At 49.2% G+C, this 15,870-nt stretch overlaps 1 long non-coding RNA gene across 1 annotated transcript; it reads left to right on the top strand.

Annotated features, from left to right (window-relative positions):
• Nucleotides 1-1,919: 1,919 nt before the first annotated feature.
• On the top strand, nt 1,920-9,162 carry LOC128570303 (uncharacterized). Its single transcript, XR_008375545.1, has 3 exons — nt 1,920-1,993; nt 4,466-4,660; nt 6,992-9,162. It is a non-coding gene; the product is annotated as an uncharacterized LOC128570303 (long non-coding RNA).
• Nucleotides 9,163-15,870: the final 6,708 nt, after the last annotated feature.

Raw genomic sequence — 15,870 nt, 5'->3', positions numbered from 1 at the left:
ATAGCAGCTGTGGTCTGTGCTTCAGCTCTGGGATGCAGCAGCCTTCATTCCTGCTGTCACTCACGGGGAGGCCTCATCATTTGCCTGTAGTTTCACCCTTGTGTTCCTGGCCTTCCCTTGCTATATTAACCCCTTCCCAGGCATTCTGAAACAGTCCCGCCCAGTTAAATTTAACAACTGATTTCTTCTGATTGTTTTTTTAATTGAGCCTGGATGATTCTGCCATGTTAGCAATAAAAGTACAGAGATGGAATGTGGATAACAAAAGATGAGAGTTGTAATAAACCCAACTTACAGCAAAGTTAAATCCCCCTGGTCACCCTAGTTTTGAATGGCCCTTATAGATGCCCTCAAGTTGATGGGGCTACATTCATTATTCTCCTGTGGGAACTGAAGGTCAGGGTGGAAGAGAGCCTAGTCCAAGGTCATATGGGGTATACACAAATCTTACACCCACATTTTGACTTCCCATCCTGCAATCACAGAGTTTTGCAGCTGGAGGGGGCAGCAGAGGAGTCCAAAGCACACAGAACTTGCTTATCTGTAAAGACAGGCACTAACCCCTGCCTCGAGGAGCTGCTATAGGGATGAAGTGAAACCACAGGGAGCTGCTAGTCCTGGGCATGTCTCCTATTGCTACGTGATTCTGTATGGGAAAGTAGCCTGCAAAATGGTAAGGAAACTGGTTCTTCTCAGACTTTCTCAAACTTCAAGGCACAACTCCAGAATCAGTTGTCTTGTTTGTTTAGATAGAAGGTTTCTGGGCCCCATCCTGGACCGTTATATCAATCAGAATCTCTGACTGAAGCACCAAGGAGCCTGTCTCATGTCCATGTCCCCCCAAATGTGACTCGTGGTACATGCTGACCTTGAGAACCAGTGATGCTAGGTTAAAAGGCTTTGCAGAAATCAGCTATGAGGAAAGAAAGAGAAATAGCCAAAACACAAACAGTAAGATGCCCCACACAACATTTGGTGTTGTCATGGCCAGGTGGGACAGGTTGGCTGCTTCTGGGACAACGGTGGGCTTTGAGGATGAGTGTGACAGTGGGGCCAAGATGGGGAGACACAGAGGAGTCTGGAGCATTCCAGAATGAGAGCCTTCCAGTTTAGTTTTCCTCTCTTCCCACTATCCATTCTTTGCCCCACTTCTGTTGCAAAGATACAGAATAGGAAGTTACTATAGGCATCTTCTCCTTTTTCTGACACACTTGCCCCTTCCCCAACTATTTTCCAGCCCTGGCTGAAATCATCCCAGGGAGGGCATGGTTCCCCAGGGCTCCAGGCTCTCCTTCCCAATCACCTGGGAGCTTATTAAGACTATTAACCCCCCCATCTATTCTATCAGATTCTGTAGTTTAACAAGCACTCCACGTGACTGTTATGTCTAATAAAGTGTGAGAGCCACAGAGATACAAATCCATCTTGAATACAAGTGGAAGCCTCCCGGGAGGGTTAATGCAGATGGCTTGTAGTAGCAGGGCAATCTGATTAAATGGACACGTTCCTGGGAAGGGGAGTTATGATGGGGAGGCAAGTGTGAGAGTAAAGGAGAGGCTCTGCCATGAGCTTTGGCCAGACTCACAGAGGCTCCAGGACAGTAGCAGAGCATAACAAGAAAAAATGCAAATCAGTCCTAATAACAAACCCTCAGGAACATGTTCCTGGAGCTGGCTCCTGACAGATTGCGTCTTCCTAGACATCAAAGGCAGTTATCAGAATCTCTGAATTACTTTCTGGTCTTGCCCTCTCATGCCCAAGTTCTTCTTTATAGAAATGATAAACCAAGTCAGCTGTGATCCCAGCACCTTAGATGCTTGTGGGGGCACTTTAGGTCCTGGTGACAATTAAAAAAAAAGCTACACTCACTAACCTTCCCTGATGTTTTTTTTCCAAAGGGCTACACCTGGCCATGAGGAGGCCTTGGAAAGCTACTAGCACACCTGGAGTGTCTTTGCATCTGATTTTCGTAGGTACTAGTGCTCTTTCAAAGGTAAATCAATCGCACAGGCCACGTTCTTCTCTTGTTTCTGCTTTTTTGCCTTCGCCTTATTCACTCAGACCATTCACTGTTTCCTGTTCTCAGGTGTGAGGCAGGAGCCACAGACTTACAAGAAAAAAGGGAGCGGGCACTTCTTCTAGAGGACCCATGTTTCCTGGGCCTCTGCTTTTCCAAGGTCATTTTGATCTGCTTAAACTAAAGCAGCAACAGGGATTTACTCCCGACAGCCCTTTCGCCCTAATGCTGTATTGCATTTCAAAACAGTCGGCCTGCTCTTTGGGCCATTTCCCAACCTGGCTGCAAGCAGCAGCTCAGCTTCCCTGCCCTTGGACCTGCTCTGGCAATGAGATGTGATTCAGAAAAGCCCCCCTTGCAGGGAGCCCAGCCTGTTGTCTGCCGTTCTTGCACCAACCCATTCCTCTGCACCTTTCCTGCCCCCAGGGCCAGGCCTACAGCCACAGTCTGACCCATCTGGCAGCCCTCCCTGCCCCCAGCACAGCCTCCGTGCCCCAAGCCATCTGTTGAGGGGACCCTGCAGCGAAATGGAGTGATAGAAGTTACAGACTCACAGAGGATCTGACTTCCCTGGCCATTCTCCTTCCAGGTGTCAGTTAAACTGGGAGCACTGTACAGGGAATCAGGAGGCCCAGGTTCACGAGTCGGCCTGCTGCTGAGTTCACTGGCTGTGTTGCCCTGGAGATGTCTTTTCACTATTCTTGAGCTGTTTTCCCACCTGTATGATAATAACTAACATTCACTATGCCACAGAGATCGTCAGAAGTTAAATATTAACTCCTTTGCTCTTTTCAACAGTCATGTGCAATGGATATAGTTTTTCTACCTGCTTCTAGATGAGGAACCTCAGAGAAGCTGAAGTGACTTATTTAAAGTCAATAGCTAGTAAGTGATAGTTGACTTTTACTTCCTTTTTTTTCATAGAGACAAGAGTCTCCCTCTGTCACCCAGGCGGGAGTTATCCAGGCTGGTCTCAAACTCCTGGCCTCAAGCCATCCTCTTGCCTCAGTCTCCTCAGCAGCTGGGACTATAGGCACAAGCCACCACACCCAGCCAACTTATTTGCTTAACCAGTGTACACGCTGCCTCTGATGGGATTGGACAAATGTGTTAGCAGCCTACCACAAAATTTAGTGGTGTAAAGCAATAAACACCTGGGTAGTTACTGTGGGTCAGGAGCCAGGGAGAGGCTTAAGTGGGGGATCTGGTTCTGGGTGTCTCATGCAGCTGTGGTCAAGATGTGGGCCCAGACTGCCACCATCTGAAGGCTTGACTGGGGTGGGCTGATGTTTCCAAGGTGACTCATGAAGCTGGTTGTTGGCTTGGGGCCTCAGCTCCTCACCCTCCACAGGCTATTTGGTCTCAGGACAAGGTTGTGGGCATTCCCCAGAGAAAGGGATCCAAGAGAGGAGAAGGCAGGAGCTGAAACAGCTGGGGAAGGCATGACGGTTATTTCCATGATACCGTATTGGTTACATGGCCAGCCCTTCTTAGTGTGGAAGAAGACTGGCTGCATAGGGAAGTGAATAGCAGAAGATGGGACCCCTGGGCCTCCCTGGAGGGAACCTAGCACAGATAGTCATGTTCAGCATCTGGCAGGGGAGTAGGAAGATGGATTCAAAGAATAGATGCAAACATGTGGTGTGAGTTTGCTAGGGCTGCTGCAATAATAAATCAGCATAAACAGGGTGGTTTAAAACAACAGAAATTTATTCTCTCATAGTCCTGGAGGCTAAAAGTCCAAAATCAAGGTGTCAGCAGGGCCATGTTGTCTCCTCCCGGGAAGAGTCCTTCCTTGCCCCTCTGGCTTTGGGTGACAGCTGGTGGTCCTTGGTGTTCTGTGGGTGCAGCAGCGTCACTCATCGTCACATGGCTTTCTCCCTGTGCTCTGCGTCTCTTCACATGGCCTTCTGATAAGGACACCAATCCTGTAAGATCTAGAGCCCACCCTGAGGCAGTATGACCCCAACTTGATTACATCAGCAAAGGCCCTACTGCCAAATATGGTCTCCGAGGGTTAGGATCTCTCCACATGCCTTTTTTATTCAGCCCATAGCCTGTGCTATGGAACGTGTAAAGCCCCATGTACATGGGAGTGAGTATCATCTTCGTGGCAGTGGGCTGGGAGAATCGTGATCGTGGGAGCTGAGGAAAGACTGATGGTTAGGACGGCCAGACTTGCTAATCCCATTGTCCTCAGACAGGGTGCAGGTGGGCAGTTCTTCAAGTCACTCTGACAGTCCTTGATATGTAGTCTGTTTTTCCAGGCTGTGATGTTCTCTCACTGCAGTTTTTTTCATGGTTTTCAGTGGATTCTGCCCACAGAATTTGTCTCCATCAATTTCTTCTTGGGTCCCCTATTCCCTTAAGGCTGGTTCTGCTCCGGAACTTTCTCACCTGTCCATCCCAACATCTCTGTGGCCTGTGTCTCTCTTCATGTTTCTGCAGCTACTGAGTCTCTAAAACTTCTGTTTCTGGGCAAAGCCCTGGCGCCCGTCCAAGACGTGTCACCCAGCCCCTCATTCCTGCTGCTCACTGACCCCTCTGCTGAGCCGGGTGCTTGGCGACGTGTGCCAGGAAACTCCTGGACTAGGAGCTGGCTGCTTGTCCAGCTCTGCCTCCCGTGAGCCGGCAGGAACCCAGGTGAGTTCTTTGCCTCTTTATACTGTAGCTTCCTGCCTTGTCAGGCATTTCAACAGATTCCTAGTATGCCAGGCACAAATTATAAGGGAAACTGAGTCATGGTCCCTGCCCCCAAGATACTTACAACCTAATTGGTGAGACAGAAATGTCAACCAGTCCCTAAGATAGAGGATTGCAGTTACAGGGGCAGTACAGACACTGTTTAACTTATTGTAGGTCCAATAAGCCCATTGTAAGTTGAAAATATCATGAAGTTGAAAATGAGTTTAATGTCCTGAACCTGCCAAAAATCACAGCTTAGCCTAAACCTTTCTTAAATTGTGCTCCAAACCCTCACATTAGCCTACAGGTGAGCAAAACCATATAACACAAAGACTATTTTATAATACAGTGCTGAATACCTCATGTGATGTACTGAGTACTGAAAGTGAAAAACTGAATGGTTATATGGGGACTCAAAGTCAGTTTCTTTTCTTTTTTTTTTTTTGTAGAGACAGAGTCTCACTTTATGGCCCTCGGTAGAGTGCCGTGGCCTCACACAGCTCACAGCAACCTCCAACTCCTGGGCTTAAGCGATTCTCTTGCCTCAGCCTCCCGAGTAGCTGGGACTACAGGCGCCCGCCACAACGCCCAGCTATTTTTTGGTTGCAGTTCAGCCGGGGCCGGGTTTGAACCCGCCACCCTTGGTATATGGGGCCGGCGCCCTACCGACAGAGCCACAGGCGCCGCCCTCAAAGTCAGTTTCTACTGAATATGTATTGCACTCAGACCACTGTAAAGGTGAAAAATTGTAAGCCAAACTATCGTTAAGTCAGAGGGCGTCTGTACACAAAGTGCCTGGGAACAAAGACCACAAAGCAGGGATCCCACATGAGCTGGGACTGGGGTGAGAGAATCTGGGGGGGAGTCAGAGGTGAGATTCAAGCAGGGACTGAAGCACTAAGCAGGAATTCAGAGGCAGAGGGAAAGGAATTATAAGCAGAGGGAATGGCCTGAGAAAAGGTGGAGGCTGCAAGGTCTCAGTGGGTTCAGAAAGCACTGAGGTGCCCAAAGTGGCTTCAGAAAGGGATCAAGGAGTGAAAAGGGGAATGGAGGCTGACAATGAAGCTTGAGCAAGGCCATGGAGGCCCTGACCTGGCCCCTGGGGAATGCCTCTTGGGATCTAGGGTCAGTGGTCCAGATGAAACAGGAGGGGAGTGCTGGTTGTACCTGATTGTACCTGTACTCTTGTTGTACCCAGGGTAGAGAAAAGAAACCAGGTGCATGGCCCTTACAGGGCAGACTCAGAACCTCTGGAACTGAAACCCTTTAGGAATGCTGTGAAGAGAGCCAAGCAAGGTATCTCTAAGTGCCAGGCTTGGTTAGACAGCCACACATGCAATGTCAAACAGCAGCTTGCGGGCCCCTTCCAGACTACTGACATGCTTTATTTTATCCACCCAATGTTTTACATTTGAATTGGCTGCTGGAACTTAATCATCAGATTTTACATAAAAATCTGATTTCCAGCTTCTCTTAGAAAACTGAAAGATGAGGCATCTCCAGGCCCACAACCTCCAACAATTGGAGTACTTCAGTTTGCCCCACTCCCGCCACTCCCTACTGCCTCTCACACCTAGCCTTCTTCCTTCATGTTTGCTGCCTGCCTGGCCCCTGTCAGCACTGACGTTTGCAGCCACTTTTCTTTTTTTTTTTTTGTGGCTTTTGGCCGGGGCTAGGTTTGAACCTGCCACCTCTGGCATAGCAGCCACTTTTCTAAGACCTGGTGTCACTTCAGATGTCCATGCTGGTATGAAGAACTGTATTTTGGTTAAACCAACTCCAGCTGGATGGACATTTAGTCCCAAATCCATACAAGATCTTTGGGAGGAGGGTTTTTGGCCATGCTCTGCCAAAAAGATGAACCATGGGGATTGGAAGGAGATAATCTAAACCATAAGATCAAGAAGTTAAAGCCTCGCTGTCATTCATGCTTTGGTTTATTTTTGTTTTATGTGAACTTTCCTGAAGGAGCTATGATACACAGACCACATCCCCACAGCACGATGCTCCCCTCGGCTTCCAGGTCAGCCTTCCCTGACCACTGGGCCTCACTCTAGTTGGGGCCAATAGGTATCGTTCATCATCTGAGGAGTCCTGATCACAACCCTTCTGTCCTTCTGTTCCCCTAAGGAGCATTCTGTTTGTAGTTGTGCCTCTGACCTAGGAACAGTAAAATGCAGTCACTGTGATGGAACAGCATCTAGCCCCTTGTATTAGTTCCCTGGGGCTGCCACCACAAAGTACCGCAAACTCAGTGGATTAAAACAACAGAAATTTCTTCTCTCATAGCTGTGGAGGCCAAAAGTCTGAAATCAAGGTGTCAGCAGGACTGAGCTCCCCCTGAAGGCTCCGGCGTGTGCCGTGGGTTGTGGCAGCACCACGCAGTCTGAAGGCTCCAGCATGTGCCGTGGGTGTGGCAGCATCATGCAGTCTCTGCCCTTGTCCCTACACGGACTTCTTCTCTGTGTCCCCAGGTGTCTCCTTTTTTGTCTCTTACAACACTGGTCATTGGATGTAGGGCCCACCCTAATCTGAGATGATCTCATCTCAAGATCCAAATCTTAACTGCATCTGCAGAGATGTTTATTCAAAACAAGGTCACTTGTGGTGGTTCTCTATTTTTTTTTGTTAGTTGAGCAGTGGAATAATATCCTATCCACTATGTCCCCTCCCCCTGTGGCCACCCGTGTTCTTGTTATGCAGCATTGCTGTGGACAAGTAACATCAAAACTTAGTGACTTCAAATAGCAACAACTATTTTATTATCTCCCCTGGTTTCTTTGGCTTAGGAATTCAGGAGGGGCTTGGCTGGGAGGTTCTGGCTCCGGGTCTTCTATACAGTTGCAGCCAGATGGTAGATGGTGCTGGAACAGCCGAAGCTGAGGCAGTCGGGCTGGCCAGGCGTCCTTGTCTATTCCTTCTGTTCTTCCTTCCTGAAGCCTCCGTCTAGTTTGAGGTTCCACACAGTATGATAACCTCGGAAAGTCAGGCTACTTCATGGAGAGTAAGGCAGACGATGTGCACTTTTTATGACCTGGCTTCCAGAATCAGGGAGGGCCACTTCCTCTGTGCTCTCAGTTGGAGCAGTCCCCAAACCTCCTCTTTCCTGCTGGGTTCACAGCAGCCAGTGCTTCCTGTGTCAGAGCATCTCTATTTACACATGAAGAAACTGAGGCCCAGCAAGCTCATGTAACTACCCAGCCGTTGTAACTGAGGGCAGAGCCATAGTTGAATCCCGTGAGTGGACTCCAGGGTCCCTACCTGCAACACCCCACTGCCTGTGCTTGGCGTCTCCCCCCTCTGCTCTGTTCCTCCAGCCTGGGACACTGGGCCTATATGCGTCTAAACTGCTATCCAGACGGTCTGGGGGCAGCAGGGATGAGCAGCGATGGAGACCTGCAACAGGCAGCCAGATGACCTGACGTCCAGCCCTGGCTCTGCTATTCCTGCACGTGTGGCCTTCATCTAGTTTCCTGCTCAGTCACCAAGGAAGCTGCCCTCCTAGCCTCCTCTCTTGGCTGTCAGGGTAACACATGTTCAGATGTGCGACAGCACTTGGAAGGTTGGTGACTGCTCTTCCCATAAAAGGTGTTACCTATTTCATTCGTCAGAGGGCCACAAACATCTATCTGCTTTACAAATATTTGTTGATTTTAATTTTTTTTTTTTTTTTAGAGACAGAGTCTCACTTTGTCACCCTCGGTAGAGTGCTGAGGCATCACAGTTCACAGCAACCTCCAGCTCTTGGGCTTAGGCCATTCTCTTGCCTCAGCCTCCTTAGTAGCTGGGACTACAGGCACCTGCCACAACGCCCAGCTATTTTTTTGTTGCAGTTTGGCCAGGACTGGGTTCGAACCCACCACCCTCGGTATATGGGGCTGGTGCCCTTCTCACTGAGCCACAGGTGCTGCCCTTGTTGATCTTAATTTAAAGGCTTTCTATCAACCCTAAATGAGCAGGACCATCTAGCAACTCTGTAACCACCAGGATACCAGTGGGTCAAATCATTAATGAGGGATGTGGACTTGCTGCCCCCAAGTAGTCAGTGAATGAAAACAGGAAAGGATATGTGGAGGTTCCTCTTTGGGGGCATTTCTATAATTGATGACTATGTAAACTAACTACCCCAAGATTTACTCGCTTAAAACACTTTATTTTCCTCTCTCATGGTTGTGTGGATTGACAGGGCCCAGTTGCCCCGTTCTTCCTTGGTGTGTGTGGTTTCTATGCAGTTACAATCAGATCACAGCTGGGGCTGTGGTCATCTGAAAGTCCAACTGGGCTGGACTTTCCATCTGTGAGCTCAGCGCTGCTCCATGCGGCCCATAGAGCAGGATGGTCCAGGCTTCTCAAATGCAAGCTCATGACTCCAAGAGCAGGCAGATGTCGCCAGCTGTCTCACAGATCTGATGCATGGTCACAAGTGGATGCTACTACCCTGTTTTCCTGAAAATAAGACATCCTCCGAAAATAAGACCTACTCACAGGAAAGATAAGACGTCCCCCAAAAATAAGACCTAGTGCATCTTTGGGAGCACACCTTAATATAAGACACTGTCTTATTTTTGGGGAAACAGAGTATATGCTGTTGGTCAAGGCTGTCACAAAGCAGCCAGTTTGGAGGGGGTGGAGTAGACCATCTGGATGGTCTACTCTACTTATCAATGGGGCAATAACAAGGAGGGAAGGAAGTGATGCTACCACTCAGAGCGAGGGGTGCTCCCACTCCTTAGGCTCCTGAGCCGCCCAGCTTAGAGGGGCTGCTGCTATGACAATGAGGCCCTGGTTTTGGCTGGGAGTGTGGGGAGAGGCAGAAACCCCAGAAAAAAAAAGCCACTGAGTAGCCATAGCCATTCCCCAGGGGCCCAGGTGTTGCTGGGCTGCCTCAGGCAGAGGGAATGAGGACCCTGGAGCACCAAGATCAGGGACAAGGGACAGAGGACCATAGCTGGCCACCATCCAGCCTGCCCCCACCACATCCTGACCATAGCTCTGACCAAGTGGTTGGATGGTGACATGGGGGTGGCTTCTTCCTGTCTGCTGGACAGCTGTGCAAGCATAAGCCCCAGGTCGACTGAACCATCCTTTCGTCGAACTGATTCTCTCCCTCCCTCTTAAGTACAGAACCTGTCACCAGCCCTGTTTGTTTGTCGTTCCCAGGCGTGGAGGAGATGGAGCCACAGGCTGCTGGCCTCACCTCTCCTCCATATTTCCTGACCTCACCCTTGTTCCCAGCTCTCTGCCACTGGCATTGCACTCCCAGCTTTCCAAGCCACCCCCGCCCCACCAGCTGGTTTCTCCCTCCCTTAGCCCGGTTCCCTGTCTCTTCTCTCATCCTATGAGCATTGTAGGGTACCTCAAAGTGGGCTGTGCCCTGGGGCACTGGAGACCAGACTCCAGAGTTCACACATGGTGGATAAGTTTCCTGTGACAATTGAAACAAATTCTTAAAAGCTCGGTGACTTCAAATAAGGAATTTCTTTTCTCACATTCTGAAGGCCAGAAGTCTAAGATCAAGCTGTAGGCAGGATTGGTTCCGTCTGGAGGCCTGAGCAAGAATCTGCCCTGGGTGTCTCGTAGTCTGCGTGGCTTCCAGCCATCCTTGGCAGCCCTCGGCTCACAGATGTCTCTCTCCAGTCTCTGCCTCCGCTGTGACAGGCCTTCTCCTCAAGGTCTCTGTGAATCCTTTGGTCCCTGTGGGGTCAGTTTCAATGGATTTAGGGCCCATCCTAATCTAGTATGATCTCGTTTCAATTCTTACCTTAATTCTATCTGTAAAGCCCCTATTCCTGAGACTCTGGAAGGACATATTAAGTAGTGAGGGACACTATTCAACCAATTACACACAGACATGGGATGAACACCCCACCAGCCTCCAAGGAGTCTTTCCACTGAAACAGCTTATCCAGAAAAGCCTGGCAGGCCGGGACCTGAGCCCAGAGTGGCTCCAAGGCCACACCCTCTTCCTCTGCAAAAAGCAAAAAGCGAAACCACAGTTATTCCCGAGGGGCTGCCTGTCTGCCCTGCCTGGAGAGGTCCCAGTCTTCTCACCCCTAGCCGCCCTTTCCTTCTAGTTTTCCTTGTGGCTACTGCTAAATCTGTGTACCCTTGGGCAAGTTGTTGCTTCGCTGAACCTGTTTCCTCACCTATACAGTAGGGATAATAAACTCTGTCGCCTAGTGTTGTTGTGAGAATTAAGATTTCACTCAGCAGCTCCTAACACACACCTGCTGCCAGGTGAGTAACCTAAGTCCCCACCCTGCCCCCTTATGGGCAGTGAGGGTGGTAAATGCTTTACTCGGGCTATCTGATCTAAACTTACAGCCCCAGGAACTAAGCACTATTTTTATCTCCACTTTATAAAATATGGAAACTAAAACTTAGAAGATTAAATAACTTGTCCAAGGTCATTTGGTTAGTAAGAGACAGAAGTTCAGAGACTTGAAATCCCTTCTTCCAACTGCAGCCTCATCTTAAGACCATGATGATATGAACAGGAACAAAATTATCTCTGGTCCTGGGCCCAGACCAGGGGCCCCACGGCTCCTGCCCAGGCTTCTAGCCAGTTCTTCAGAGTCAAGTACCCCTTGGAGGTGGACCATCTTTTGTTTCCTCTCTGTAAAGCCCACCTGACCTACCTTGCTCATTAGGGGGCCATCACCTGGGAGGTGTCTGCGGATCAGGCTAATGTGAAGTGATTTACTACGGGCTCCATTCAGCTCACATCTGCTCCCTTCCCCTGTGTGAGTGTTCTGAACTCTCCTGCCCCTCTGCCTCGGTGGACAGACAGGCTCTCGGGGAACCTGGGGATGCTAATCATAGTTCCAAAGGACTTTAGGGAGGACAGCTGATTCTAAAAGGTGTTCAGACCTGCCCTAGGAGGGCTCTGGTGAATTAGAACAGGGATCAACAAATGACAGTCTACAGGCCACATCCGGCTTACTGCCTGTTTTTATAAATAAAATTTTACTGGAACATACCCATGCCCATCTGTTGTCTTCTTATCTGTGTCTGCTTTCCTGCTCTCATGACGGAGTTGAGTAGTTTTGATGGAGACCATGTGGCCACTAAGTTGAAAATCTTTGCTATTTGGCTTTTTACAGAAAAACCATGTTGACCCCTGGATTGGGGTCTCTCCATGAGATGGTTTCTGCCTGGGCTTCTGTTTGGGCTAAGAGAGACAGTCTGTTGGGGGGATATGTTGTTCAGCACATGAGCAGACCGGGCTATGAAGTGGTGCTGACTTAGGGCCGGGTCCTTTTTCTCTCTGTTGTCCCTGAGTCTGCTGCTGGTGACCCAGCAGCCACAGCCTCCTCAGGCTCAGCCTAGCCAGTAGCAGAGGACAACTGGTTTCTCTCCTCCCCTCTCCCCAGTTCCCAGCAGTATGGGAGGACAGGACAGAACTTGTTCTCAGCACATAAGGAATCCCCCACCCCACCCCACCCCCATGTCCCCAAATGTCTGGGAGCCCAGAGGTGGAAGTGAGCTCCTGTGTGAGCCCAGGGGCTGACTGCCACTGTGACTTGCACTCAGATGTTAACCGTGTGGCTGGAGGGGAGGGGGCTCTCCCACCTCTTCTCCCCACTCAGAGAAAGGTCCTGGAGGCCCAACTGTCGGTCAGAGTGACGGGTGGGCAGGGCTACCCCATAGGAACAACAGTGGTCTCCCTGCGTGGTCCCTTTGCTTGTTCTTGGGATATCCTGGTTCTTCATGGTCTGTGCCCCGCAGCCACTTCTAAGGTCTGGGCAGGGCCACGAGGAAGGGCAGGCTTGTCCTGAGCAGACCTCAGCCGCATGGGAGACCAGCGCACCCACCATGCCTGAGAGGGGCTTCCAAACACCAAGCAAACAAGTACAGATGCTGCCTGGTGAAGGGGTGCCAGCCCTGACTGTGCCCTTGGGCACAGAATTCTGCTGACCCCAACTGACCAGGCGCCTCCTGAGCCGTCCGCATGCGCAGAGCCCCTAGCTGTGTGACTCCTGGTCAGGAAGTGGCCTTGTGCCAGCCCTGACTCTGGTGGGCTGCTGCCCCAGCCATTGATTTTTTAATGTGTTTTGTGCTGACTCCATTCTGCTCCACAGTGTCCCTCTCTCTGGCACCGCAGTGCCTGCCTGCAGGCTGGGCTGGGTCAGGCTGAGAGCCAGGGAGAAACATATGTCCCGGACCTGGGAGGCACAAGGGGAGGAGGGAGAGCCAGACTCACAGCCAACAGGAAGCCGTGGAGGGGACCTCAAACCCAGGTCCCCATCCTAGCTGACTTTAGGGAAACCTCAGATTGCAAATATCAGTGGCCCAGCCTGTCACACTGAAAGAAGATGTAATAAAAGCCAGCCAAGCTACCCACAACACAGGCTAGGGGGAGTAATGAGTAGCTGGCTGGAAACTTTTAAAGACCATAAACCTCTCTATTATATTAATATATTCAGTCACTGTGAGTATTTCTAAACACTTTTTAAAACACAAAAGAAATTCATACTTGTTAAGAATTTTAGACTGCACCTGGAGTTTGAGGTTGCCGTGAGCTATGACAGCACAGCACTCTAACCAAGGTGACAGAATGAGACTCTGTCTCAAGAAAAAAAATTTTTTTTTTGAGAACAAGATTAGAATTTGAAGACAAAAGCAGACCCAGGACACTTCCTGCAGTCACTTTCCTTTCCCTTCATCCTGGAGGCCACTCTGAACACTCAGGGACATTTCATTTCAGGTATTTTCTCTGCCGGATCATTTGAGTCTTGCAACAATTCCATGAGATGAACAGGTCAGTTGTGTAGTTGTCAGTTTACAGGTGAGCAAAAAGGGCCAGAGCTAGTCAGATTCTTTTACCCAGGTCTAGCTTTCCCAGCAAGTCAGCGGCAGAACTAAGGAGCCCCTACGTCATCCCAGGCCTCACCTGCTGCACTTTCCCCCTGGGACTGGCTGTCCTAATGAGTGTCCTATGATTTCTTTTCCCCAAGCAGATTGCCTTCTTACACAAGCAGAAAACTCGAAGGCCTTATTTCAGGTAGTAAACAAGACAGAGTGACCAGCCCAGGGTCGGCCTCCTGTCCTCCCAGGGAGGCAATGGGGTAGGCCTCAGAATGGCAGAGGTGAAATGGGGGAGGGGAGGTTAGGACAGCTGGCTCTCCAGGCCCAGGAAGACCCCTGGGGGCAGGGGAGGGCTCTGTTAGTGAGCTCCACTCCACGTCAGCTCCACTCTTAGCTTTAGTGTTCAGTGACATCTTTGTTGCAGAAACCAAAGAATTGGAAGGGAATGTGTTCAGACCTGACAATCACTGAACAAGACAAGATGTATTCCCACTCCATCTTCAGAAGGAATTGTTATGCACGGTTTCTGACAAGTTATTTGACCTGGTGAAAAATATGTGGTAAAGGGGTAAGTAATATCTTGCAGGACAAGTCAGAAGTGTTGTTACCATTTTACTGTCAAAGAATGAATATAACTTGGCATTGTCAACTAGCGGAGAGCTTTCATTAGCCTGTGGATCTTTTTATAAACACCAGCTCCACAGTGAGTGAAATAAATTTGCATTCTTTATATTCCTCAGGCAAAATGCAATCTGTTCTCCTAGGAAGCAGGTGAATGGCTGCTTTGAGTTTTCTATAAAGTCAGCATTTCTCCAGCCATTAAATGTACTACCTGGAACTCTGAATGCCAAATTCTCATTTCAAAGAAAACATAGAAAATCTTCATGATCTGGGATCAGCCGGTGGATACCAAAAGCACAATGCATAACAGTGCAAGAATGATAAATTGGATGCAGTGGTTTGCACCTGTTTCCCAAAGTTCCTGTGTTGGAAACCTGATGCCACTGTAGCAGTGTGGAGAAGTGGGACCTATAGGAGGTGATTGGGTCATGAGGGTTCTGCCCTCCTGAATGGACTGGTACTGTTTTCTCAGAAGTGAGTTCATTATTTCAGGGGTGGGTTCCTGACACAAGGCGAGTTCAGCCCCCTTGCCCTCTCTTGCCCTTCCCCCTTCTGCTATGTTATGATACAGCAAGAAGGTCATCACCAGCTGCAGCCCCTTGATCTTGGACTTCCCAGCCTTCAGAACCATGAACCAAATACATTTTTGTTTGTTACAAATTATCAAGTCCGTGTTACTGTCATAGCAGCACAACACAGACTAAGGCATTGTCCTTCAACAAAATTAAAAACTTTCACTCTGTGGAAAGACACTGCTAATGGACAAACAATAAATTGAGAGAAGATACAAATCACATATTACACAAAAGAAGTGTCCCTAATACTATAAAGTACTCTCAAGATTCAACCGTAAGAAACTAACCCAATTAAAAACAAGCAAAAGCTTGAACACTTTATCAAAGAAGATGCACAGATAGCAAATAAGCACATGAAAAAGACATTCAATGTGGCCGGGAGTCGTGGCTCACGCCTGTGATCCCAGCACTCTGGGAGGCCAAGGCAGGTGGATTGCTTGAGCTCATGAGTTTGAGACTAGTCTGAGCAAAAAGCGAGACCCTGTCTCTACAAAAAATAGAAAAACGGAGGCAAGAGGATTGCTTGAGCCTGAGTTGGAGGTTGCTATGAGCTATGATGCCATGGCACTCTGCCCAGGGTGACAGCTTGAGACTCTTGTCTTAAAAAAAAAAAAAAAAAAAAGAGGTTCAACATCATTAGCCACCTAGGAAATGCAAATTAAAGGTATGATGAGACACCACCACACACCTAATATGGTAGCTAAAATTGAAAAGACTGAAAACATTGAGCCCTGCTAAAGATGTGAAGCATCTAGAGCCCTCGCATGTTGGTAGGGACGTGAAATAGTGAAGTTGCTCTGGAGAACAGTTTGACAATTTTCTATGGGGTTAAACATACACACCATGCCTGACCCAGCAGGTGCAGCGTTGTGTGTTCCAGAGATGGGGGTTTCTCACCCTTAGCCCTGCTGACCCGTGGGCCGGATCGTGCCTCTTGTGGGGCTGTCCTCAGCATCCCTGACCTCTGCCCCAGAGATGCCAGAAGCACTTCTGTCTTGTGACAATCAACTGTGTCTCAAGTCATTGCCAAATGTCCCCTGGGGGCAAAATTATTGCCAGTTGAGAACTATGGCTCCAGACAAAAGAAAACTTGTTCGCACAAAAACCTTTGTATAAATACCTATGGCAGCTCTATTCACAAGAACTAGAAATAACCCAAATACC

The sequence above is a fragment of the Nycticebus coucang genome, chromosome 18 (genome assembly GCF_027406575.1).
Source record: "Nycticebus coucang isolate mNycCou1 chromosome 18, mNycCou1.pri, whole genome shotgun sequence".
In the NCBI taxonomy this organism is placed as follows: Eukaryota; Metazoa; Chordata; class Mammalia; order Primates; family Lorisidae; genus Nycticebus; species Nycticebus coucang.
The sequence above is the reverse complement of the archived record's forward strand: the minus strand, read 5'-3'. Positions and strand labels throughout refer to the sequence as shown.